Source organism: Ovis aries, chromosome 2 (genome assembly GCF_016772045.2).
Source record: "Ovis aries strain OAR_USU_Benz2616 breed Rambouillet chromosome 2, ARS-UI_Ramb_v3.0, whole genome shotgun sequence".
In the NCBI taxonomy this organism is placed as follows: Eukaryota; Metazoa; Chordata; class Mammalia; order Artiodactyla; family Bovidae; genus Ovis; species Ovis aries.
In genome coordinates this window covers 88,605,637-88,633,451 of record NC_056055.1, presented here as the reverse complement: position 1 = coordinate 88,633,451, position 27,815 = coordinate 88,605,637, and the positions used below count along the sequence as shown (strand labels likewise).

Here is a 27,815-nt window from a genome sequence, read left to right as displayed (position 1 = left end):
TCAGAGTGTGAGGGACAGCTTCTGGCTCCAGGACAGAGCACATTTCACCGTTTCATATGCTGTCCACCTCGCTCTACCTGAAAGACCCTGTCATGGGACTACAGTGCAGTACAATTAATGCCCAGTGTGATGCTGCCAGCCTAAAGATGAGGTTTGAATTGTAATAATAGCAGCATGAACAGTTCTCACTGAAGGGAATTCTGAAGCCATCTAGACCATGGAGACATAGAATTGAAGAGACCTTAAGTGACTTGCCTGAGTTCACCTGCTAATCCGCAGTAGCACTGACGGAGCCAACAGGGAATGCTCTGATACACAGTGGAGCTGAGTTAGGAGCAGATTTACACGCAACTTCAGGGACAGCTCCCTGCCATAAAAGGGAGCTAAGTCATCTAGCTTAATTGTCACAACAACAAAAGAATCATGTCCTGTTTTAGGTAATGGGGGCTCCACACTGAAAGGAGTAGGAGTAAATCCTCTCGCCAAGCCCCAGAGAGGGCTCTACTCTCACCCGCATCACAGCTGGACTGGATGGTGCTGGGAAAGGATAACAGACAAGCTAACCCACTCTTTTGTTTGTTTGTTTATCCCTTTAGGTCAGTGCTTCTTCAGCTTTAGTGTTATGTAGTCAATGTGAGATTTAAGGATATTCAAGCCAATTTGGCTAAAAAGCAATATTTGCCAATCTTGAAACCTAACTCTGGGTAAATGGAAATCCACTTCACGTTGGTGCATTAGAGATTCAAAACACAATTGAGTTGTTTTCCAAATTAAAATTTTTGAGTATAAATTTCAAAAAGTGAAATTGGAAGAAGCATTTTGGGGAAACCCTGAAAACTACTGCTCTCCATGCTGGTACCTTCTAAACCCATTCCTGGTCTCAATGCCAGTTACTAAGGGATTCTATATATTATATGCATTTCTACACCAGTTACTAAGGGATTCTATATATTGCATACATTTCTACCCTTCCCTTCCACTTTTTCTATAATCCAGCAATATATCCCACTCGCCTCTCTCCCCTCTTCTTCTCTGTCCCCAAACAGTCTTTTTTGGAACATTCAAATCCCAGAGGAGGACTGTGAACTCTGATTCCCCCCAAATCCAAGCCAACTTTTACAGTGTCTTATTCTGCATTTTTATACACAAGCAATGCCTCCCCATCCTTCCTCTGCCCCCAACCCACCCTGTCCCATCTGGTCCAACTATCACAATGTTTTCCCACCTGGCAAATAGCCTCACTGAATTCTGGGTGGCAGGCATTGACCAGACTTCAATACAAATGCTCCTGTTGAAAATGGCACCAACCTAGGTGAAGAACAAAGAGTCTCTGGCTTCAAAGCGGAAACTCGTTCCTGCACAGAAGGGGTTTCACACAACCCCGGTTAACAACAACAACCACCTCAGGGGAAGAAAAGGGCCGGACTACAAAGAAATGCCAAGCAAGCAGCCATCGGCGCTCCCTTTCTTTTTCTGGTGTGTTTAGCACAAAACCTGATCAGGAGAGCAGTTCTTTGATAATTGCGTGGACCATGACTGCCACTAGTAGTACTTCTTATGCCTCATATATCCCAGCAGTTCATGGAGAGCTGAATGTTCTGTGCTCACTCAGGCTTAGAGATGTGCAGTGCACACACACACACACACACCCCCGTGCACACGCACCGTGGAATGGAATTGGTTTGTTAGCCAAGGATTCTGGCAACTTCCCAAAGATTATAGGTCAGTTCATGTTTTTCCTTTCCTTTCCTTTAATTTTTTGTGTGTGATTCTCTTTTTCTCCTCATTCTAATTAACTGCTGAAGTATGGCTGTGCAGCACTGGCGAATGCATACTTGCTGTAATTGCCCTGTTTTTGAGGAAAAGAAGTTGAGAATAGTGGGAAAGTAGAGGCTGACGACATAGGGAGAGAGACAGAATGAAGTTTTAAAATGACAAGTCATTTTTAACCGTTACCTTTCCCCTCCCCATAAACCCAAAGACGAGAACGAAAAGGACCGTTTTCAGCTTGGTCTGGCTCTAACTCAGAAGAAAAGGGGTGCAGGGGGGAACAGTCTTTTATGGAATGTGGCAGGCAATTAGTAAATAAATAAATCAGACAAAATATTCTTAGGTTTTAATTCTTTTCCTGTTGCACTGTTTTTTTCCAGCTTCTAACATGATGCCTCCCTTTCACCCCTCAATCCCTCACCTCCATTTTTCCCTTTCTGTCCTCCCCGACATGGTCTCTGTTATCAGCAAGGTGGACAAGAGCCAGGCTTACCCGTGGTTCTTTGCCCTGCCACTAGCTACACCAGTTGTTGATGGGAATCTGGCACTGAGAGATGAGGCCATCTGCGGTGAAGTTTAAACCTATTTACCTCTCTGGCAAGCTGGTTGAAGCCTCTCTTTCTCTGTATTCAGTGAGGCTGAAGATGACAAATGCAGTGGGATTAAAGCCATGGGATGAAGTTTGGGCACAACAAAACCCTTCCCCAAAGACAGCTCCCGAGAGCTGTTAGCTGTAAGGATAAGCAAATCCCCCATGTCTGGCGTGTGCAGCCAAGGGGCACCCCAGCGCTGGGTTCTGCTTTCTGTGCACTTGAAGGAACAGGACAATTGGCTGGGTCTTGAGAGATGCGAGTACTCTGTTGAATGATCTTGGAGTGATCCTGGGCTGTATTTTTTGGTTTGCAGGGCCAATCCCTGTTTCGGAGAACTGTTCTCAGATATAGTTAATGAGCAACAGCAGAAAACCCTTTGCCTTTAAAAGGGGACTCCACAGCCTGACCAATTACCTGAACCCCATGACATTTGAGTCCAAAAGACTTTGGTTGTTTCCCAAAGTCCAATCAACCCATAAAGCTACCAGCAAAACTATTCAGACAAGCATGAAGTAAGCTCTGAAGTCAATGCCAAAAGCTGTGGACAATGGCAGGATCCCTGGGCAGAGGCCAATTCACCATGAAGCTAATAAAGCTTAAGCTTCTGGGCCCCTTTTGAGGCCCTGAGAGGGATCCTAGCAATGTGTTCACATGTTTGTAGCAAAAATAAGGTATTTTTAAGTCCAACGAGTTGACTGCTGTTTCGGTTTCGACTTCTGCTGTATTTCTCCCATTTTGTGGAGTTGGAGTGATACAAAGCAGTTGAGTTGGAGATTCATTCAGTTTGGGCTTTAATGTGTTAGCTTTATGAAGATCAAAGTCACTTCTTCATATGGTTACTTTATTGGTGTCCATCAAATGGCACCCCACTCCAGTATTCTTGCCTGGTGAATCCCATGGACGGAGGAGCCTGGTGGGCTACAGTCCATGGGGTCGCAGAGAGTCGGACACGACTGAGCGACTTCACTTCACTTCACTTCATCTTGGTATAAGAATGGCTTCCGGGTACATGCCTTCAGACTGGCAATGTGACACAAAGGGGCAGGGCACAAGGAGAAGATAACTCTCCGTATGAACATGTCCCCCGGTGCTTGGCACTGAAAATATGTACTTACTTAAGGAGGAGAAACTGGGTTTGAAATGTATGGAATCAGAAGCTAGTCTGTTAAATGGGGATAAAATATATTGTCAGGTTATTATGAAGATTAAACAAAATGAGGTGTGTGGCAGTGTTAACCAGCATCTGGTATAAATGGAAGGGAAATAAACGTGCTTTTCTTCTTTTCTTCCCTTTTAAACACAGGCTTTTTAAAAGTCGCTTATGTATTATTTTGGCTGTGCTGGTCTTAGCTGCTGGGCAGGCTTTTCTTTAGTTATAGCAAGTAGGGCCTACTCTTCCTTGTGATGTGCGGGCTTCCCACTGTGGGGCTTTTGTTGTTGCCCAGCACAGGCTCCAGGCTTTCTGGCTTCAGTAGTTATAGCACATGAGCTCAGTCGTTATGGTCTTTGAGCTTAGTTGCCCCAAGGCATGTGGGATCTTGCTGGCCAGGGATCGAACCCACGTCTTCTACCTTGGCAGGCAGATTCTTTACCCCTGGGCCACCAGGGAAGCCCTAGCTCTTTTCTTTCTTACTTGAAGCATTTCAGTATCTTCACTATAAAAACTGGATATCAGAAAGCTTGGGAGATGGTGATAGTCTTTGAAACACATTATTTTTTTTAATGTCTGATGTTACTTCCCCCTCCCTCCTTTTTTCGCCTGTTTACTGTCAAAGTGGTTTGTTGGAGATAATATTGAGGAGAATGGTTAGATTCTAGATAATTAGAAGTACTCTCACACTAAATAATTAAAAATTTAAAACCTCTTCAAGATGCTTCATAGTGACATTAATAGTTAGAATTAAGACCTCCCAAATGCCACTGGGAAGAAGCAAAGTCCATCTGAAGCTACCAAGCAGCCCTCTGCTTTATTGATTGCTAGATTCTCTGAGGATAGGAGGAACATTTGGGGGCTTAATAACACAGCGGCTATTCCATGACATCCGTGTTCAACAGTGACTATTACACCTCTCTGTTCTTTTGATTGGTTCAAGGCACATGGCCTCTATCCAGTCTGAATTTTAAAAAGATCAAACTGAAATGGACCACTTATTCTCCATTTGGTATCATTTCTAAAATAATGGCTGAAATCATCTCTAACTGGAGAGAGAGAAAATAAGATGACACCTGAAACATTCTTGTCACTTAATAAGCAATTGGCTCACTAGAAATGAGCTTTCTTTTTCTGCAGAGAAAAAAAAAAAGGCCTTGTGTCCCTGTCTCCTGCCTAGGCTACCTTCTGTCTCACTCCTCTCCGCTTTCTTTTCCCTGCACCCTCCAAAAGAAAAGAGGTGCCTCATTGTACTGCAAGCAAGTTTCTCCACATCAGAGAACCAGCTCTCCATCCCTTTTAGCCCCGGCATCACCTTGGTGAAACTTCAAGAATGTGCCCAGACACAAAAGAGAATTTGCTTCTCCTTCTGGGAAACTGCTCTCTCAGGGCCCCATTAGGTTTGTCAGAGCCAGCTGAAAGTTCAGCAGTCTTAACTGTGCTTCAGGAGGTCAGACCCAGTGAGGTCCCAGCTACTAGGTGTCAGCACCTCGAGGTGAAGGGTGAGAGGGAGGGAGAGATGCAAGGGGGCCCCGGTGTGTCCCCCACAGTACCTCTCTCCAGCACCCAGCCACCAGGAGTGTAGGAAATAATTCCTCCTTTGTCTGCCAGCTGGCTTTCAAAGTGATTGGGATGAGTCCGCAGGACCTGTCTGGGAAGCTTGTTAAACTGCATGGAGTAAGTCAGGGAAAGGGAGGGGTGGGGAAAAGATGAAAGGGCGAACACAATCTGGGTGAGGCAGTGGCCCTGACTCTAAAGAAGCAGACGGTCTAAGGGAAGGAAGAGCTCCCCTTCAAAACCAGAGGACATGCAATGCAAATGACCCTGCATGCAGCTGCCTCTGGCAGGCAGCCACCCGCCTCCCAGAGAATAAAGTCAGAGCAACAATTCCCTCCTGAACCCTGAAGCTTAGTGACTTCAAACAAGAAAAAAGAAAAGTGACATTTTTTTTTTTTTTCCTTTCCCGAGTGAACTCATCCATTCCCCAAACTGGGCTGATGACCTCATCACCTGCAGCTGTGCACGCCAAGCTCGTCCCCTCACCTCACTCCCAGGGATCACATCTGGTGCAGAGCCTTGGTACCTGGGGCTGACGCATCTGGAGGGAACTGCCTTTGAAAGTGGATCGCTTTGTAACTCCTCTCACTCTTGATGCAGCTAAGTGGCAGGAAAGTCCTCAGCCACCTTGCGCCTTTGAGATGGCCCTCTGGAAAGCATTTGTGGGGAAAGTAAAGGAGGTCATGGTGACTGTTTCTCGTACCGTTTCATTTTCCACCTTTTACACACGTGGGCAAGTGTGCAGACCTGATCTTGGAAATGATGTTCGTCTCTTTGGTTCAGTTCTGTTTGGGTTCATTCTGGAGTCTGGCAAGACTCTGATTGACGAAAGTTATTTAAGTGTTAACTGATATAGATAATGACCCCAATCAACAGAATTAAACTGACTTTAGAAGCAATCACAGAGAATGTGGCCCCCAAACTATCTGTATCATGGGAAAAACATACAAACTTAAGAACGGGCCTGTTCGCTACTATGAGAATACAAATTGATCCAACTAAGCTTTAGGAAAGCAATTTGGCAATCCTCTCAATATCAAGGACCTTAAAAATGCTCATATGCTTTGATTCAGAAGATCCATTTCTGGAAATCCCTCTTACAGATATTACAAAAAGAAAGTCATTAAACTGTAGTAAAAGATCTTCACTATAGCATTATATATTACCTCAAAAAATCAAAAAACAAAAGACCCCTCCCCCCACAAAACACAAAGAATCTAATTAAATGTCCAACTTTAGAAGAATAACTATGGTACATCTGTACCATGGAATATTACAGAGTTATCAAAATGATGCAATATTGCTTTCACTGCAATGTCTTGGACATGCAAGTCTGAATACAAAGCATAATTTCAAGTTATATATACACAAATTCCACCAGAGTTATCTTTAGGAAGGATTAGATTACTGACATTTATTTTTTGTGCATTTCTATGCTTCTAACTTTTCCATAGCAGCTATGCCTTACTTTTATAATTAGGAGAAAGAAGTTATCTAAAAGGTGGGTGTATCAAATCTTTGATAGCTCAATGCCCCTGGCAAGATGTAATGAATTATTAGCCTAATTACTATTATACCTAACACTTAAAACACAGGTATTAGGCGGGTAACATACAGAAGTGGACCAGGAATGGTATAAGAAAATGTCAAACTATAGAGGAGATTATCTCCAGTTTCAGCTGATTGTTATCATGTGGAGATACAGATAGCTCAGAGTTGCTGATTTTTCTAGAGAAGTCCTAAGGCAATGCTTGAAGTGAAATCTACTAATTTTTAAATGAAGACAAATAAACTTACATTTAAAAAGTTGACTACTAGTGTTGGACAAACAAAAAACCCAGCTATTGGTCATCGTTTTGAAATCTACTCATAGACAATGCAGGCTGAAGCCTCCAGGACATGTTGTCATTCTGTGAAACCATCCACTAGCTTGAGGGTCTTCTGGGCGTGTCATTTCCCTTCATTACTAGTAATAATGCTGCAGTGAAGAGGCTCCCATGTCTGTCTTTTCATATCTAGGCAATTATATCCTTAAGGTGAACTTAACAAAGGTAGGTTTTAGATTCAAATGGTATGGGCATGGTTTTATCTTTAATCAGTTCAGTCACTCAGTTGCGTCCAACTCTTTGCGACCCCATGAATCGCAGCATGCCAGGCCTCCCTGTCCATCACCGACTCCTGGAGTTCACTCAGACTCACGTCCATTGAGTCCGTGATGCCATCCAGCCATCTCATCCTCTGTCGTCCCCTTCTTCTCCTGCCCCCAATCCCTCCCAGCATCAGACTCTTTACCAGTGAGTCAACTCTTCCCATGAGGTGGCCAAAGTATTGGAGTTTCAGCTTTAGCATCAGTTCTTCCAATGAACACCCAGGACTGATCTCCTTTAGAATGGACTGGTTGGATCTCCTTGCAGTCCAAGGGACTCTCAAGAGTCTTCTCCAACACCACAGTTCAAAAGCATCAATTCTTCGGCGCTCAGCTTTCTTCACAGTCCAACTCTCACATCCATACACGACCACTGGAAAAACCATAGCCTTAACTAGATGGACCTTTGTTGGCAAAGTCATGTCTCTGCTTTTGAATACACTATCTAGGTTGGTCATAACTTTTCTTCCAAGGATGGCTGCAATCACCATCTGAAGTGATTTTGGAACCCCCCCAAAATAAAGTCTGACACTGTTTGTACTGTTTCCCCATCTATTTCCCGTGAAGTGATGGGACCGGATGCCGTGATCTTCGTTTTCTGAATGTTGAGCTTTAAGCCAACTTTTTCACTCTCCTCTTTCACTTTCATCAAGAGGCTTTTTAGTTCCTCTTCACTTTCTGCCATAAGGGTGGTGTCATCTGCATATCTGAGGTTATTGATATTTCTCCCGGCAATCTTGATTCCAGCTTGTGCTTCTTCCAGCCCAGCATTTCTCATGATGTACTCTGCATAGAAGTTAAATAAGCAGGGTGACAATATACAGCCTTGACGTACTCCTTTTCCTATTTGGAACCAGTCTGTTGTTCCATGTCCAGTTCGAACTGTTGCTTCCTGACCTGCATATAGGTTTCTCAAGAAGCAGGTCAGGTGGTGTGGTATTCCCATCTCTTTCAGAATTTTCCACAGTTTATTGTGATCCACACCGTCAAAGGCTTTGGCACAGTCAGTAATTTATCTTTAATGCATTATGTCAAAGTTTTCCACCAAATTAAAACAAATTTATATTTATGTTTACTGTTCACAAGAGTCTTCATTTCTCATACTCTCACTAGCACGGAGGTTAGGGTAACTTTTTAATATCATTGATTTATAGATGAATATTTATATCAAATTATATTTACTTACATTTCTTTAATTAATGGTATTAAGCAGACATGTGTTTATTGACCTTTGGTAAATACTTTTCATTTTTTATATTGCCTGTTCATATTTTTACCCATTTAAAAATTGTCCATTAACTTTTTCTTATGGCTTGGGGCTTCTCTGTATACTCAGAATATTAACTGAACTAATACAACATGGTAAAGCAATTATACTGCAATAAAAAAAAATTAAAAAACACTACTCATTTGTCTCATAACCTTGTATAGTGAGATAAAATTTTTTTATCATTTTAGCACCTGCCATGACAGTATTTGAAGTGGAAATTTAATTTTTCTAAAGAGAAGGCATTAATTAGTAATTTAGGTCATAAACATGAGGGTTCAGTTTATAAGAAAACAGTGAAGCACAGAGACAGCTAAACACAGTGGAGTGCTGGAAGATGTTAAACAAAAGACACAATAAAATAGAGAAAAGTGGGAGATTTTTCCAGCACATATAATTGACGTGTATTAGTATTCAGCATACATAAAGAACTCCTATAGTTCAGTTCAGTCACTCAGCCATGTCCGACTCTTTGTGACCCCATGGACTGCAGCACACCAGGCTTCCCTGTCCATCGCCAACTTCTGGAGCTTGCTCAGATTCATGTCCATCGAGTTGGTGATGCCATCCGACCATCTTATTCTCTGTCATCCCCTTTGCCTCCAGTCTTCAATCTTTCCCAGCATCAGGTTTTTTTTTTTTTTTTTTTTTCCATTGAGTCAGTTCTTCACATCAGGTGGCCAGAGTACTGGAACTTCAGCCTCAGCATCAGTCCTTCCAGTGAATATTCAGGACTGAATTCCTTTCAGATTGACTGGTTGGATCTCCTTGCAGTCCAAGGGACTCTCAAGAGTCTTCTCCAACACCACAGTTCAAAAGCATCAATTCTTTGGCACTCAGCTTTCTTTATAGACCAACTCTCACATCCATACATGACTACTGGAAAAAACAGCTTTGACTAGATGGATCTTTGTTGACAAACTAATGTCTCTGCTTTTTAATATGTTGTCTAAGTTGGTCATAGCTTTTATTCCAAGGAGCAAGTATGTTTTAATTTCATGGTTGAAGTCACCATCTGCAGTGATTTTGGAACCCAAAATAATAAAGTCTGTCACTGTTTCCATTGTTTCCCCATCTATTTGCCATGAAGTGATGGGACTGGATGCCATGATCTTAGTTTTTTGAATGCTGAGTTTTAAGCCAACTTCTTTCTTTTTTAAAGCCAACATAGCCAACTTTTAAAGAGCTCCTACAAATTGAGAGAAAAAAGCAGACAACCAGTTTAAAACATGAACAAAATATTTGAATATAGTGGAGTTTGTCTTCACAAAAGAAGACATCCAAAAACCAATAAATACATGGAAAATTTCTAAAAACATAATCAATAATCAGATAAATATAAATTAAAACATAAAGAAAAGCAAACCTATCAGATGTTTACTGCCATTAAATGTTTTTGAGAATATGGAATATCAGGGATTCTTCAGAATTGCTGGTGGGAGTGTAAAACCTTTAGGAAAATTTCCTAATGTAGATACATATATCCCATGACCAAGGGAGATGGACATATATATACATATATAAACTTCTACAAATATGCATGGTTTTTATATCAAGATATGTTTATCTATATGTGTATGTATATCTATCTGTGTATATATATATATATATATATATATACACACATACACACACAATAATGTTCACTGAAGCCTTGTTTATAATTTCCTCAAACTGAAAAAAACTCAAATAGCCATTAGCACAGAATAGATAAATTGTGGTATGGAAAACTATACAGCTGTGAACACAAATACATTAAAGCTACATGCTCCAGCATGGATAAATCTTACTAACATGGATTGGGAGAAAGAAAAGAGAGGCATAAAGAACACAGCAGGTGTTATTCTTTGTATACAAAGGTAAAAAAGAGACTAAATTATATAGTTTAGGGATGTATGCTCAGGTAGTAAAACTACAAAGAAAAACAAAGACATGATTACTAATTATTTTAAAAATTAAGGGCACAAATAATAATCTGACCCTGGAGAAGGAAATGGTAACCGCTCCAATATTCTTGCCTGGAGAATCCCATGGATAGAGGAGTCTGGTGGGCTACAGTCCCTAGAATCGCCAAGAATTGGACAGGACTGAAGCAGCTTAGAATGCACAATAATTAAAATATTGGCTGTTTCTAGGGGTGGTGGTTGTGATGGGGAAGAGTATTTTTGTATGTGTGTGTGGTTTTCTTTTGAGAAGTGTCTTAGAGTTTCAATGATCTCTTTCTTGATGTAGGTGTTTGCTATTTAACTTTTAAACTTTTCTGATGTATTTTACATTTAGCAATAAAATAGAGATTTCAGAAGCTCGAAAAATGCAAAGAAGTGAGGATATAGGAAGTAAAAAGAAATACTGGGAGAAAAGGAGCTAGATGACATCGCAGGGGGCTGAAGCCTGCAGAAAAATACTGTTAATGATTTCTTCCAATCAGTGGAGTGTATGAAGTAGTTTCTAGGACAAAATTATTCAATATTCAATTTGCTATTGCTGTACCTGTTTCCTCACTGTAGACATTCAATAAATTTTGTTAAATATGTAAATATTTTGTCAGATATCGAGGAAATCAAAGAAAAGTAACCAAATTGGTTCATTTCTCCCTTCAAAGAGAGGGAGATGTATGTAGAGTTGGATCAAGGGTTCTTTGAGAAAGCTGAGTAGTGACTATGAGCATATGAGCGCAGGGTGTGTACAGAAATCTTGGGGAGGAAGCAGAGGGCCTCGCAGACTCTGGAGTCGGGGCTTAAGCCTCCAAAGAGTACTGCCTATCTGAAGCCCATAACTACTGGTTGATGACAAGATTTTCTCTTCTTCTTCCTTCTGCTTCTTTATTCTGCACAGAAATTTAAGATATACAGATAATCAAGTTTATTAGTCTTTACTTTTTGACTTTTGGATTTCATAATATGCTTGAAAGACTCTTCTTCATTTTTAAACATTTACAGTCCTTGATTTGCTTAGAATCCTACCCAGGGTAAAAACAGAGGGAAAGCTCAATTTTGTTTTCCCAGAGAGCCAGCTCAGTCCTTTTCTCTGATAATTTAAAATGCCTCATTTGATCACAGATTAAATTTCATATTTACATACTCTCCATTCTACTGGTTCTAGACCTCTATTATTCCTATGTTTTTATTACTATTGTTCTAAGATACATTTTAAAATCTGATAAGAAAAAATCTTTCTTGCCAGTATTTTCTTGCCACTTCTTCTTGGATGATTGCATCAAATACATCTTAAAATCATTTTGCCATGTTTTAAAGCAAAATAAGATAAAATCAAAATAAAACCCCACTGGGGCTTTGATAGAGAGAAGTCACTGAATTCACAGATTACTTTCAGTAGCAATATAGCATTTTCTTATTCAAGAACCTACTGTTTCCAATTATTCAATTATTTTTGTATGTTTCTCTATTGTGTTTTCTATTTTTCTTTATTATCATCCTAAATATTTCTCATCTCTAAACAAACTATTCTGTTTATGGGTTTCAGTATCCAGTATTAATTTTAGAATCTCATTTAATAGATATTTATTTTTTCATTAAAGGATTAGCTGCATTTCATTAGAGGATATCAGTGAGGTTTTAAAAAATACATTCTATTTCCTTCTGTTTAATATTTGGCACATCTTCCCAGATTCTGGCCCTGAGTTGACAGTCTTTGTTTTGGGCAATTTGAGTTTTCAAGTTTCCCTGTTTTTCTGTGTCTCCATAGATGATATTTTAGTGGGAAACTGGGAGGATACAGGAGAAAACTCCAGCCAGGCACCATTTTAAATCAGAAGTCTGTTCACTGACTGAAAACCAATGAATCCCAAGGCATAATTTATGTATCTTAGTGCTGCTCAAGGTTGCAGATCTAACCTGTTGCTTTCTTTATTTCAAAACCATTCCTGTCACTTTAATTGATATTTGTATCTCATATCTGTGTATGTTTGAGTTTTAAATGTATATGATTTCAAGTATGATTTCATACTTACTATACAAAGTATGTGGCCTTAGTCTACCACCTGGTGTTGTTTCTTTTCATCAGCCCAAACCAGAGCAAGGATCTTGCTACTTTTATTTAATTCCAACTTTAGTCCTTTTATGATAATCAAATGTCAATTGTCCAGAACCAGGGATGGAAAAGCACTATACTGGGTGCCTGGGGGTTCTTGAAATAAAAGGTTGGGTAATTTATATTTTTAATATAAGTGATTTAGAGCCTGCGGCTTTGATCCAATTAAGTAGAGAATCAAATTAGCTGGAGATTAAATGAAGATGGAATAAAGAGAAGTCTTGCTGGCTCCTGAGTTTTCTAAAGAAGGCTTGTTGGAGTACAGGATGTTCTCAGTCTGGGCTGCACATTAGAATTGCTTATGAAATTTTAAAATATACTGATGCCCAGACCCCACCCCAGAGATTTCAATTTAATTGGTCTGATGAGTTGCCTGGGTATCAAGAATTTAAAAAATTTCCCAACTGATTCTTGTATGCTGCCATGGTTGAAAATGACATAGTTCTTAATCCTCAATGAGCTAAGAGTCACCTGGGAGATAGTTTAAAAATATATAGATTCCAGGGCTCTACTTAGACACCTTCAGGTACAGTGAACTGAAATAGTGTCTAGGAATCTGCATTTATAACAAATGTCCACATGATGGTGATCTAAATTATTTCTGCTCTACCTACTGTAGTCTATACTCTCCTCATCTACTTTTTTTATTAATTAATTTATTTTTTTAATTTTAAAATCTTTAATTCTTACATGTGTTCCCAAACATGAACCCCCCTCCCACCTTCCTCCCCATAACATCTCTCTGGGTCATCCCCATGCACCAGCCCCAAACATGCTGTATCCTCCGTCAGACATAGACTGGCGATTCGATTCTTACATGATAGTATACATGTTAGAATGCCATTCTCCCAAATCATCCCACCCTCTCCCTCTCCCTCTGAGTCCAAAAGTCCGTTATACACATCTGTGTCTTTTTTGCTGTTAACTTGACTCACAGAATATCTTTTCTTAAATACGTACATCTTCCCAAATTTAAAACATTCCCTGATTGCCCAATGTATTCAAAATGTAGTCCTTATGGTGGCTTTGAAGGCCTTCCCCTCCAGGTTTTATCCATCTCTTTGACCTTCTCAGCATCTCTATTCCAACCCCTCTCTGATATGCATGCTGAATCTTTTTCTGGAATTAACTTCTTCTTTCAGAGCCTTTGTTTATGCCTCGGCCTTCAAAAGCCTGTCCCCCTCGGCCCATGGAAATCCTGCTCTTGAGCTACTAGAATGCCATGGCTTCCTTGAAGCTTCATTTCCTCTTTTCAAATTTGGGTTATTAATGCTTTTCTGTTCATGCCTAGTGCAATTGACCTGCATCTCTCTCATATTTTGCTTTCTTTGGTTGGATTTGAGCTATGGAAAGCTAGGTTCATCCTGCCCCCAACCCCCAGCACAGCATATTATCTTCATTGGTCAATGCAAGCCCCTTTAATATGTTTGGACAGTATCCATAAATATGTGCATACCCTCAAAAATAAGTCTTGTTGTCTTGTGTGTAGATGCTTCTAACTGACCTATATATTTTTTTTGCTAGAAACCTCACTCTCTTTTTCCACCCTAGATTTTTTAATGATCTATCCATGTTGCTGAAATTAAGTCGAATTTATCACTTTTACCTGCTGCGTAGTAATCCTCAGGGGACGTTCACCACAACATTCTACCTGTCAACACAACTATATTTTCTCAAGAGGGCCACTCCTTGAGAGGCCCGGATGGATCTATGTGAGAATTTCTCTGAAACAGCAGCTAAAGAACGGGATTACCTAGTCATAGGTGATTTCTCAGCTTCACCAGATACTCCCAGAATGCTCCCCAACTCTTTGTGTAGTTGCCTTTCTTCTAGTCTGAGGCAACCACCCCCTCATATGTGCACTTTTTCTTGGTGAGGATTTAGTCCCTGTTAACCATCATGGCAAGGGAGAGCACCACTTATGACCTTAAGACCTTATAGGAAAAAAGTGAGTCAGGATCTTGAAGTTGTGATTCTACAAAAATTCTTAGAGATATTTTTATGTCTACTACAACAATGACTATAAAAAACTTGACATTCACTAAGGAGATCATCAAGGATACTTTATAAACTAAAAGTAATAATGGATATTTTCATGAGTGGAAGTGAGACATCTAAAAGTCTGTCCCAAGAAAAAGTGGTCTAGAAAACACGGTGGCTACAGCTTTCGTAGGCCAATTTTATGACCTTGAGTGACTCGAGATCACTCAATCTGCGATTTTTGCTATTGGAGAAACAATCTTTAAAAGTCAATTCACAGATATTAATTTTAGAAGAGTGAAAGTATGTTGTGAAGGAATAGCATTAGAAGATAAGTCTCTTGAGAATAGTATGAAAAAAAATCATGTATAGTTAATACTTTTTGAGAACTTTTTGTGTACCTAATACTGTTCTAAACAACACATAAACATTATCTCATTGAACCTCATTAATCCTTTGAAATAGATTTTATTTTTATCATCCCCCTTTTGAAGAGGAAAACACTAAGATTTAAAGAATTTAAATTATTGGGTCAAAGTCATATAATTACTAAATAGCAAAACAGAGATTTGAACCTAGGTTTTTTGTTTTGTTTTTCATTCCAGATTTCAAGCTCATAATTAGTACAGAAAAAGCCCAGGCTTGGAATAAGAGAGAATCAGCTTAAATTCTTGCTTTGTGCATGATTTACTAGTTGTATGATGTTGGGTAAATTATTTGACTTTTCTGAGCCTTGCTTTCCTCATCTAAAAAAAGAAGGCCATGAAGTTGTAAGGATAAAAAAGCACACGATGTGGTATGTAGCAGATGCTCATTAAATGTCATTTTCCTTATTAACCTGTTCTTTCTAGTTTCTGGCACAGAGTAGATATTTATATGCTTATTAAATGTATATAACAGGCAATTACATTTTTCATATATTACCTGTCTCAACTGGATTCATTTGACAGGGCATAGATCTGAGAGAAGTAGGAAGATGTCTGTAAGAAGAAGGGGCCTGAAAGGATTCCTTTAAGAAGCCAGATACAAACCTAGTCTATTTTCCCTGACAACTATGCTGCCCGTTGTGCTTTCCACATAGAGGCAGTGAGTTACCTGGCTCTCTTAGAGATGGAGAAACAAAGACCCAGTGAGCAACAAGCTAGTTTTGCCTACTTCCCCAGGTCTCCTGCAGGGAGTACTGTGGGTTCATACATCCAGGAACCAATGGAAACTCTCCCAAGGAACTGGTGGAGAGGAAGTTAATTAACCTCTGCCTCAGCTTCCCGGTGGGGAACTGGGAATGAAGCTGTCATTCCTTTTGGATTCGTGTCTCGGGCCCCTGTCGGTGGCTGTCAGAGACCCTGAAAGACAGCCCATCTCCCCTCCCCTCCCTGCTGCCCTTGGACTGAGAACAACACTGATCTAAGCAGGTAAGATGGGCATTCCCCTTTAGAAGCAACATCCTGCGGCGGTCACTGCCACTTGTTCATAGGGTTGGAAACTCAGGAGAAACCTCCTCTACGGGGGCTCAGAATCAGTTACCCATAGCTAAAGTAATGGGATTTGCAGAGATCTTGAGAGAGTCACTTTAGCTGTGGACACCAAGGAAACTGTTCAGTGTTTGAGATTCTTCGGCACCTAGATCATTGTTAGCTCTCCCAAGGGAGGCTCAAGCCATGTGAAATTCAAAGCTGCAGAGAGAGCTGCACTCTTAATGAGATCTTTCAAAGAGAAGAGCTCAAATGGCCCATAAGAATCATAATGTCATGTGGATTTCATGGTCGAGACAGATCTGAAATTGCCCGCTCCTTTTTTTTTTTTTTTTCTTTAAGGTTTCTCCATAAACCAACAGTCATAAAAAATTTTAACGTTCTTCTGGGAAAGGACTGATTTATTAATAGAAGCTACTGGTTTTCTGCCTTGATGGTCCCCAGGCTTTTCACTCCATGGTTGTGATGACTAACTTTCCCCATCAAGACTCCAGAGCTCTCAGTGGTCGATTTATCAATGCAGGATGACAAATTCATCGTTGTTATCTGGAAGCTTCGGCTCTGGAGAACTGCTTGGGGTGTTAGGCTAGGAATACGCCTTTGTGAGAACATTCTTGCATGGAGTAGTAAATCTGCTCAAAAAATGCTTCTGAAACTAAGATAGAACCAGGCCCTTGTTCCCCTCCCACTTCCAACCCACCCAAGGGAGTAGGTTTCTTTCTAGAGCTTTCCAAGAGCCAATCAGCTGGAAATATAACCAGTTTCTGGCAGACCAGGACTGTTGGAGCTTAGCTTGAGTATCCCAGATGTTACTTCATGCCCCAGCTTGTCTAAACAGAGAAATTCACATTAATAAGAATAACTCAGCCTTCCTGCTTATACCAGCTTTCCAGTGCTACTGTAACAAATTACCACAAATCTGGAGACTTAACACAGCACACATTTATTCTGCTTACAGTTCTATAGGATTGATGTCTAAAACATGGATCTCACTGGGCTAAAATCAAGGTTTGAGCAGGGCTGGTTTCTACAGCAAGCTCTAGGGGAGAAACTGTTCCCTTGCTCTCCCTGTTTCCAGAGGCTGTCCTCATCCCTTAGATCCCCAGCCTCATCCCTTGTCTCCTCATCCCTTTCTTCCATCATTCCAACCTCTGCTTCTGCCGTCATCTCTCTTACTCCTCCAACGCTGATTCCTCTTGCATCCCTCTTGTAAGGACCATTGTGATCCTGGTCAGGCCCCAGAGTTGGGGCTCTATGTTGTCACGTGGGCCCCATAAAACGTTTCTTGTGTTAGGAGTCCTACAAAAGCCTCTCTTAAAAACAGATTTTGCTCAAATCCTCTCTCAACAGGGATACAAAGCCAAATCGGGAGGCCAGGTGGGGTTCAGTTATAGGCATGGTGCCAAAAAGCCCCTATGATGTGCTAAGTACTATCGTAAGTACTGGGAATTCAGAGTTGAAAGACAAGTTCTCCTCCTGAGGCTCCTCCCAAGTTTGTCTTAAATTAGGGAAGCCTTCTCATACTTCAATGAGCCTAGGAATCACCTGCAGATCTTGCTAAAACAAAAATTCTGATTCAGTGACTCTGAGATGGACCTAGAGATTCTGCATTTCTAATACTTTGAGTGGCAAAGGTGTAGGCGAGACGACCAGCAACCCATGCTTCATTATGATAAAGTCTAAGTGCTTTGCCACCAAATCCACAAATGTTTTGAGCATGAAGATGCACCTAGCCAAGGCTGGGTGGGCAGGGAAATGGGATGGTTTCTAGAGGAAATGACAAGTCTAAATGGAAGTTTTCCAGGCAAAGAACTGGGGGAAAGGATGCAAAAAGAACAGTACGTACAAATAGAGGGAGACAAGAGAGTTCTAGAGCTGCAAGAATTTCAGAATGACAGCAGAAAAGGCTTAAGAATGGAAATGTGGCGGGAGATGAGGCTGTTGAGGCAAGCAACGTGCATCTGATCATATAGGCCCTTGTGCCCTAGGCTAAGAAGTACGGACTTCATCAAGTAAGGGATGGAGAGAAGATATTTAACCTAAGGGAAAGAACATGCAGGCAGAGAATTATCCCTGTTACTATCTGTTCTTGGGAATGTTAGCCTTGTTTTGATTGGCAAATTATAGGGCAATTAAATGAAGGACAGGAAATTTGCCTTCAAAAAAACTGGACTTCTTTAGAACCCACGAGCTTATCAGGATAATGCCATATTTGTGGTCAGCCAAGCTCCGTTTTGTGACAGAGTGGTGGCAGGGGTTGAAATGGCACTGACACCACTGGAAACAAGCCTGGGTGCATGGATGGGATGGGGAGTGGGGGAGAACAGGACCTGCTCTGCTGGTTGGTTGAGGGACACTATCTTGATGTTTTGTTTTCACACTGCTTCCTCTCATGGCTTTTCATCTTAGCCTTGATGGTGGACTAGTCACATATCATCTTCTGAAAGTTGTATAGGTGCCACTTTTGCAGAGAGTACATGGAGCCAGGACTCAGAAAACAGCCCCCATCCCTGGAAGTTGAGGAAACAGGTATGGAAGTAGGTGCTAAAAGAAAATTACAACCTGGAAGGCAAAGATGCCCAAGATGAATAAAATGCCTCTCATCGATTGAACACTTGCTATGTGCCAGGCTTTGCACTAGGAGCTTAAAATGGACCATCATGTTTCATTCCTGATGGTCTGGAATGGCATTATTATTACCCATCCCCATTTTTCAGTTGAGAAAACTAAGGTTCAGAGAAATAATTCCATTTCCTCAGGCTACATGGCTGAAAAATGTAGGAACTAAGATTTGGACTTAGGACTGACCCCAAAGCTGTTTCTACAAAACCACCCGGATCAACAGCCAAAGTCAACTGTAGTTTGGGTAGGTGGTCTGCAAAGAAAGGGTTCAGCATGAAGGAGGAGTGACGTAGCCCAGGCACAGCGACTGGGAGTCTGCACGTGGACACATGTGAAGCTCCAGGCAGGGAGATGGAGAGGAGGCAGCCGGCACCAGAGAGCTCAGTCTGTTAGCTAGCAGGAGCTCAGCTATAATGCTCCAGTGAGAAAGGCAAGAATGCAGAGGCAGTGCAGAGAAGATGCAGGGGGCCAGAAGCAGGTGGGTAAACAGAAGAGAGGCACAAAGCAGTGGACTGAGGCAGAAATTCACTTACCTGAATGGGGCAGAGTATGTGGGGTTGGGTTTCAAGAATGAGGCAGAAGCCAAAATTTCAGAACTCGTCAACTGGTCAGAGGCAGATACAGTAAGTGTGTCATAATTGATCATTGGATGTAATTTACTGCATGACTGGGGTTTTCCAGTCACAACCCGCAAGGTGGACCCAGCACCTCGGGTAGGTCTTGGCATACAGCAGGTGCTCAATACACATTAGATGAATGAAAGCACGAGTGTGGGGATTCAGCTTTTTCCGTTGAACTTCATTTTCCTGTCAAATCTCTTTTTCCTTCTCTAGCCTGGCTTTCACCCTCTATAAACTTTAGAGCACTTAAGAATCACTTGGGCTGCTATTATAAAATGCAAATTTCCGAGACCCACCTTTGGTAGAACTGAGGTTGAGGCTGAAGAGTTTACAATAAACACCTCAGAAAATTCAGGTGCAGGTGGTCCACGTGCATGTTTTGTAAACCACTGTTCAACATCCCTCTGATCCTTACATCAGGATCGCTTGACTTCCTTCACTCCCTCCAGGCCTGCCTCCAGCTCTCAGTATCAATCTGGACCCTAGTTATGATGTCTTGAGTCTGTGCGTTCACTTCCATAGGATTCTTTCCATCCTCCATCCTCTGCCCATCAAAAAAGTGATCCATTCTTCAAGGCTCAGCATGAGTGCAGTTCAGTTCAGTTCAGTTTCTCACTTGTGTCTGACTCTTTGAGGCCCCATGGACTGCAGCACGCCAGGCCTCCCTGTCCATCACCAACTCCCGGAGCCTACTCAAACTCATGTCCATTGAGTCAGTGATGCCATCCAACTATCTCATTTTCTGTCATCCCCTTTTCCTCCAGCCTTCAATTTTTCCCAGCATCAGGGTCTTTTCCAATGAACTGGCTCTTCGCATTGGGTGGCCAAAGTATTGGAGTTTCAGCTACAGCATCAGTCCTTCCAATGAATATTCAGGACTGATTTCCTTTATGATGGACTGATTGGATCTCCTTGAAGTCCAAGAGACTCTCAAGAGTCTTCTCCAATGCCACACTTCAAAAACATCAGTTCTTCTGTGCTCAGCTTTCTTTATAGTCCAACTCTCACATCCATACATGACTACTGGAAAAACCATAACTTTGACTAGACAGGCCTTTGTTGGCAAAGTAATGTCTTTGTTTTCTAATATGCTATCTAGATTGGTCATAAATTTCTTCCAAACAGCAACTGTCTCTTAATTTCATGGCTGCAGTCACCATCTGCAGTGATTCTGGAGCCCCAAAAAATAAAGTCTGACACTGTTTCCACTGTTTGCCCATCTATTTGCCATGAAGTGATGGGGCTGGATGCCATGATCTTCGTTTTCTGAATGTTGAGTTTGAAGCCAACTTTTTCGCTCTCCTCTTTCACTTTCATCAAGAGTCTCTTTAGTTCTTCTTCGCTTTCTGCCATAAGGGTGGTGTCATCTGCATATCTGAGGTTATTGATATTTCTCCTGGCAATCTTGATTCCAGTTTGTGCTTCATCCAGTCCAACATTTCTCATGATGTAGTCTTCATATAAGTTAAATAAGCAGGGTGACAATATGCAGCCTTGACATACTCCTTTCCTGATTTGGAACCAGTCTGTTGTTCCATGTCCAGTTCTAACTGTTGCTTCTTGATCTGCATACAAATTTCTCAGGAGGCAGGTCAGGTAGTCTGGTATTCCCATCTCTTGAAGAATTTTCCACAGCATATCCTACATAAATCTGTTTCTGGCAAACATTAGCTCTGAGGTTGGGCAACTCTGCAAGATACTAAAGGTATTCCATGAGAAAAGAGCTCCTATTGCCAAATACATTTGGAAAATGATAGTATTAATAGTTATTCAGAGTTAAATGACTCCCTTTACTGTAGACATCTCAGAACCTTAAATATACTAACAAATATATGACTGTCCTTGAGGGGGATCCCTTGTGTGTCTGTAGAGAACACATGGAGACATTTTTCTCCGATTCATGCTCATCTTCCTATTCTCTGAACTTCTTTTTTATATTTATGTTTCATAACACGAAATAGAACATATTTTTATTGCAGTTAATTAGGAAAAAAAATGCTTCTTGAAATCAGGAATTAGGTATTATACTCAGTCTTCCCCCCCAGCTATCTGAGGACTGAGCACATAATAAGAACTCAATACATGCTCAAATGAAAATAAAATTTCTTTTCCCACGTCCCGTTATGAGTCATTAAGTTGGATCTCGATTTTAGGGTCAGTTGAACATTGTCTTCTCTCCAGGAAGTGTTTCTTCTAAGTAACTTTTAAAAATAAGACAGTTAAAAAAAAAAAAAAACAACTTCTGTCTTATCATCATTCTAGGGAGCACTGAACTATTAAATAGTTTTTATAAAACAATTTTAAAAGTAATTCTTGCCTCTTAAAGAGATATTAGAACATTCAGACAAGTAGAAGATCAGATTATTGCTCAAATATATCAATTGTTAAGATTTTGGTGATTTACTTTAAATTGTTTCCTCATCTTGATACTTATGTACTGACATGAACTTGTCCCTTTTCTCCTGAGTTTCTTTATGTGCCCCCCAGGACAAGGTGACTTAGTGATGTTGGAAGCTTGTTGGGCTGGACTGGCCTTGCCAGTGGTCACCAATGGGGCTTCCAGTCAGTATCGCTCATGATCCCAGGCTCTGGATGGGTACCTGGAGCTGTTTCAAATGCCAAGAGCCTTCCTGCATAGGCTCTCTCTGAAGACAGTTTCTACTGACATGAGCATGTGCCGAAGGTAGCAGGAAGGGCTCATCACCAAAGAGAATAATTCCCACAAAGACTGTCCGTGTGAGGAAGTCTAGTGCCCCAGGGTGAGCTGAGGTTAGTTCAGGGTAAGGAAGAGAAATGGGAAGGAAAGGTCTCTTGTCCTCAACACATTATGCAATGTTACAAGTGAATGAAGAGAAAGCAGATCTCTGAACTTCTCGCTTGTCCCCTCTCCTCTATTACGGAAGAGTATCTTCAAATTGGACAGAAGCAAACCAATATGGCTAACAGGTTTGTGCATTTCACTTGATGTAGGGAAGGAAAAACAGGTTAATTGACAAGCAAAAAGGATGGTGAAAATTATACCCAAGTCTCTAAGGTTCTGATTATTATTATCTCCAGAAACATAAGAACTGTGGATGTGATCATTGAACTGTGCCAATATTCTCCATGGAATCAAGGGGAGCTGGAAAGAGGCCAAAAGAGTCCTTGTTTCCGAGAAGTAGACATACTCAGTCTCCTGAGTATGAAAGGACAAAGGATTTCTGAAATGATCCTTGGCAAAATGTTTGGATTTTTGGAATTTTTTAAATGGATGGCTTATAAGCACTTAGAAAGTTAGAGATCACTGGGAGCCAACATGGGTTTAATACAAAGACATACCTAAATCAACCATTTCTTTCTAAAATAATGAGTTTTAAGTAAAACTCACCCATATAACAAGAGGTAACAACCGACATCTATATGGTGATTCATATTTACTACATATGTGACTCAGCTGATGCTCATATCTTCATAACAAATCTTTGAGTCAGGTACTATTGCTGAATTTGACCCTCATTTAACAGATAATAAAACTTTAAAAATGGAATCTTAGAAAAGTTAAGCAATTTATAGAATCTTCCTCAGCTAGTAAATTACAGGATTCAAGAGATTTTCTAACTCCAATGCCAACACTTATTTATTATGTTAAACTTTATGTAAATATTGTGTATCTTGATTTCATCCAGGCAATGACCAACTTTTTACTGATATCTTCATGGAAAGTATGGGGCATAAAGACTGTAAATATATTGCATTGTAATTAGTTGAACCAATGTAATCAATGGATATTGACATATAGATTGCTGTCATTTTAGAAGCAATTGTTTAGTCATGTTCCAAGCACTCTCCTTTGTCCAATTTTGTTCAGTAATTTTAAGCAATAGATAAAAGCATAAAGAACATGTCTATCAGGTAATATTAGCATACTCTGCAACTCAAAGGTACCAAAGTGTAATTTTTTCTTTTGTATATTTGAATTCAACTTTTAAGTCCTAGAGCACACAATCTATTGTATTCCATTTTGTGATGCTGTTTTTTCCTAGTCAGTTTACATGTTATTATCTCAGTCTTAATCCATTCAATTTGGTATAAAGCACAGTCTTTCAGGAATTCTTTCCCCTTCCCTCTCTTGTTTTGTTTCTTCCAGAAGACATCTGTGCACAGAGGGAAGCTTTCAGAAATGAAAACATGGCCACAGGAGGAGGGCTCTCTGGCCTCTGTGTCCTTTTCCAGTTTCTTTTGGTGGTCAAAGGGGCCCCAACCTGGCCTCTGGACTTGGACCAGCATCTGCTGGTGTTTGACAATCCTACCTGGCTCTCAGCTGTGATGATGTCATAGTCTGGCTCTCCTGTAGGTACCCCGACCTTGTCTTTCATCCCCTTTGTCCTCTCAGTATCTCACATGCTCTGACCAAGCTGGAGGGAACGGGGAACACTACCTCAGAACCATTGTCCTGATGACATTCCACTCCGCTGCACCACAGGGCAATCTATGAGTGATCACTCTCCAGGAGGGCAAGGCATAAACCTTGTGTGTGCCAAGAGTCTTGCCCCACCTACTCAGGATTTCTAAGACCTCTTCTCTCTTCCAGCTGCCCCCAAACTTTAAGCGTCTAAATTGTGGTATTAGGAAACCTGGTAGCAGATTGGGGAAGAGGTGGTCATGATAATTCAGTTCACCTAGATGAAGGTCAGCCATATGGAAAGAAACTTTTCCAACTGAAGGAATCTCCCCAAGTGATAGAAATATGACTTTAGATACAAGTCTGTCCAACCTGAAAGCTGGTCTTTCAGTGTCATAGGACTGTGTTGATAGTTCAACCTTGAGGATAATTAAGAAAATATATACAATATACCTATGGCTGATTCATATTGACGTTTGGCAGGAAAACAACACAATTCTGTAATGCAATTATCCTTCCAGGTCTCCCACATTTCAGGCAGATTCTTTACTGTCTGAGCCACCAAGGAAGCCCTCAATTAAAAAATAAATACATTTAAAATTTTAAAAAGCTTAAATCACAGATTTTAAAAAAACATACACAAAATAACTGCCATGTAACTAATCCTCAATAAATGGTCATTATTCTGAGCATCCTCCTAGGTATTTGGGCTGACTCAGCCAAGTTTCCTTAAGAAACCACTAATCTATCAACTTGCTTAAGAACCTGAGCCACACACAGTTCCCAACACATATCATAGCATTTCTATTACCTCCCGAGTCCTGGAAGCATCAGCTGTTGCTCTCTCACAAGGCACTGGATGTTGACATCCCTGAATGTCAGGAGCAGGTCTGGTTACCAGTACTGAAGAGATGAAGGCAGGGGTCAGTCAGTGTCAGATGCAGTGGGAAAGCTCTGCTAAGTTTACCCTCTGGGCATGAGTCTACTCATCAGTGGTTTGTCATGTTGAATTTGCCATTTTGCCAAAGACCACAGCAGAAAGTGAGTTTCTGGGGGGTAAGGTGGTAGAAGAATACGGAGACAGGAAACCCACAGCCAGCATTTGTCTCATTAAAATCTGTCAAAGCCAGAGGAACAGAAGGCAGCAAAGAGCTAAAATCAGATGTCACTAGCTCTCAGAATATGTTGACGTGTGGAAGAGCAAACTGCAGCGACAATGTGCCCTTCAGCTGCTGTGGCTCTCGGCTGGTGATAATAAGGCCCTTTGCAGGCTGCAGTGGGGAGGCAGACAGCGGCCTCACGCTCAAGGACAGTTACAGCTGATGGGCTGCAGGACCCTTGCAATGACTTATTGCCTTTAAAGAAACATTTTGTCTTGCCAAGATCAGCTTAGGAAAACCAGTGTGATTTTGTTTGTGGATATAGATTCATCATGATGTGTTCAAATCATCACCTTTTTACCTGTACCTATAAGACTGAAAATATTTAAGCTTATATTAAAGGAATAAATAGAAACTTATCAATCCAAATTCTTGCATATTGGATGCTATCAATGGTAGAGTAATTCTTAGAATGGATGGAGTAGAATAACGGTTTGCTCAAAGGTAGTGTGATAGAGAGGGAAAAGCAGGGACTCTGGAGGCCTACAGATATGGGTTCAAATTCTGGCTCTTCACTTCCTGAGGATGTCTGCTTGGGCAGTTTATGTAATTTCTTTACAACTCAGCTTCCCTCATCTTCAAAGTAGGGGCGCTTATTTCTTGCTTTTAGAGTTATTCTGAGTATTTGTTGAAATCACACATAGTATACCATATACGGCATAATGCATGCATGCTCGGTGGTATCCAACTCTTTGCGACCCCATGCACTGTAGCCTGCCAGGCTCCTCTGTCCACACGATCTTCAGGCAAGAATAGTGGAGTGGGTTGTCCTGTACTCCTCCAGGGGATAGTCCCAGCCCAGGGATCGAACTTGTGTCTCCTGCATGGGCAGGCAGATTCTTTACCACTGAGGTACCTGGGAAGCCCATATGGCATAATAGGCACTCAATAAATACTAGTTTTCTTGTCTTGCATATTTTACTTTTATTTTAGAATATATTTAATTAATTTATTATTCACTTGAGCTACTATGGGTTAGAATTTGGTTCCCAAGCCTTATGCGGTAGGTTCCAAACACACCACACACTTCCTCTCAAGACTTGATCGATTGCATAACCAGCATGGACACCTTTTCCTGAAGTCCTGCTCCTCAGGAAAAAGGGTCATTTGTACCTCTTTATCTGCTCTGATCTGAGTCTTTAGAGTAGGTATTGTTCTGTTGCTTCAGAGAAGACAAAGTAGCTCCTTGGGGAGAAATAATTTATAGAAAGGAAATGAATATTTCCTTCTAAAGACCGTGAGCAGAGAAATAGGTGAGGTAAATACAGTACCAGCAGAACTTTTGGTGACTATTTTAGGAGCCAGGAAATAAAGTTTGATAAGGTATTTTTTTACATTTATATAAAAAGTCTTATGAAAATATAAAACAAATTCACACACATATATTTGACGAAAGGCCCATATTATGAAGAATAAGTGAAAAAACTAAAGCACTTCAAAGAAATGAGTAAAAATAAATACCAGTTCATCTAATATTTTCTATGGAGACATACGGTCAAAATAACTATGCTCAAAACTATAAATTTTTGTGAATCAATGAATTTTTTAACTAGTAAATTTATTTCTTTAAAGTGACTATACATTTTTCTTTGTTCTCTGGAGCTACTGCATGAAATTCTTTTAGCACCAAAAGTTGAAATTCTTGGCCCTTAGAGAAAAAATATCAAAATGCTTCCCTTTCCCCTTGATAAATATGATTTATTGTTGCCACGTGCAATAACCAGATCAAAATGCTAAGTCGCTTCAGTAGTGTCCGACTCCATGCAGCCCCATAGATGGCAGCCCACCAGGCTCTGCCGTCCCTGGGATTCTCCAGGCAAGAACACTGGAGTGGTTGCCATTTCCTCCTCCAATGCATGAAAATGAAAAGTGAAAGTAAAGTTGCTCAGTTGTGTTCAACTCTTAGTGACCCCATGGACTGTAGCCCACCAGGCTCCTCCGTTCATAGGATTTTCCAGGCAAGAGTACTGGAGTGGGGTGCCATTGCCTTCTCCAGATCAAACTAGTAGAGGCAAAAACATTTAAAACCCAGGTCAAAATTGCGTAAACAAGAAAGGGAATGTAAGGTTGATGGGAGGTCCTTCGGGAGTGACAGAGGAGTGGAACAGGCAGGCTATGGCAGGGCAGACCTGCCCCTTGGCCTTGGGGGCCACCGTAGCTCAAGATGTAGGCGATCCCTGTCTGAAGCTCTCCGTCTCCGATGCTTCTCTGTTTACTCGCTGCCTTGTTTCTCACTTACTGTGTGTCCGCCAAAGGATGTGAAACATGGCTGCTCCAGCCCTTCGGAGCCTGATAGCCCATGGCTCCCACCACCGAATGGGGATCTCTACGCCCCTCCAGGTCTCAGTTCAGTTCAGTTCAGTTCATTTCAGTCGCTCAGTCGTGTCCGACTCTGGGACCCCATGAATCGCAGCACGCCAGGCCTCCCTGTCCATCACCAACTCCCGGAGCTCACTCAGACTCATGTCCATCGAGTCCGTGATGCCATTAAGCCATCCCATCCTCTGTCGTCCCCTTCTCCTCCTGCCCTCAATCCCTCCCAGCATCAGAGTCTTTTCCAATGAGTCAACTCTTCGCATGAGGTGGCCAAAGTACTGGAGTTTCAGCTTTAGCATCATTCCCTCCAAAGAAATCCCAGGGCTGATCTCCTTCAGAATGGACTGGTTGGATCTCCTTGCAGTCCAAGGGACTCTCAAGAGTCTTCTCCAACACCACAGATCAAAAGCATCAATTCTTTGGTGCTCAGCCTTCTTCACAGTCCAACTCTCACATCCATACATGACCACAGGAAAAACCACAGCCTTGACTAGATGGACCTTAGTTGGCAAAGTAGTGTCCCTGCTTTTGAATATGCTATCTAGGTTGGTCATAACTTTTCTTCCAAGGAGTAAGCGTCTTTTGATTTCATGGCTGCAGTAGCCATCTGCAGTGATTTTGGAGCCCAAAAAATTAAAGTCTGACACTGTTTCCACTGTTTCCCCATCTATTTCCCATGAAGTGATGGGACCGGATGCCATGATCTTCGTTTTCTGAATGTTGAGATTTAA

The 27,815-nt window shown here is 41.2% G+C and overlaps 1 long non-coding RNA gene across 2 annotated transcripts; it reads right to left on the bottom strand.

Annotated features, from left to right (window-relative positions):
* Nucleotides 1-5,889: 5,889 nt before the first annotated feature.
* Nucleotides 5,890-24,776, bottom strand: LOC132659297 (uncharacterized). Of its 2 annotated transcripts, none has more exons than XR_009599559.1 (2): nucleotides 24,420-24,776; nucleotides 5,890-9,672 (listed from the first exon to the last, which is right to left on the bottom strand). It is a non-coding gene; the product is annotated as an uncharacterized LOC132659297 (long non-coding RNA). The 2 variants fall into 2 exon arrangements; XR_009599558.1 differs by lacking the exon at nucleotides 24,420-24,776 and adding an exon at nucleotides 19,524-21,230.
* Nucleotides 24,777-27,815: the final 3,039 nt, after the last annotated feature.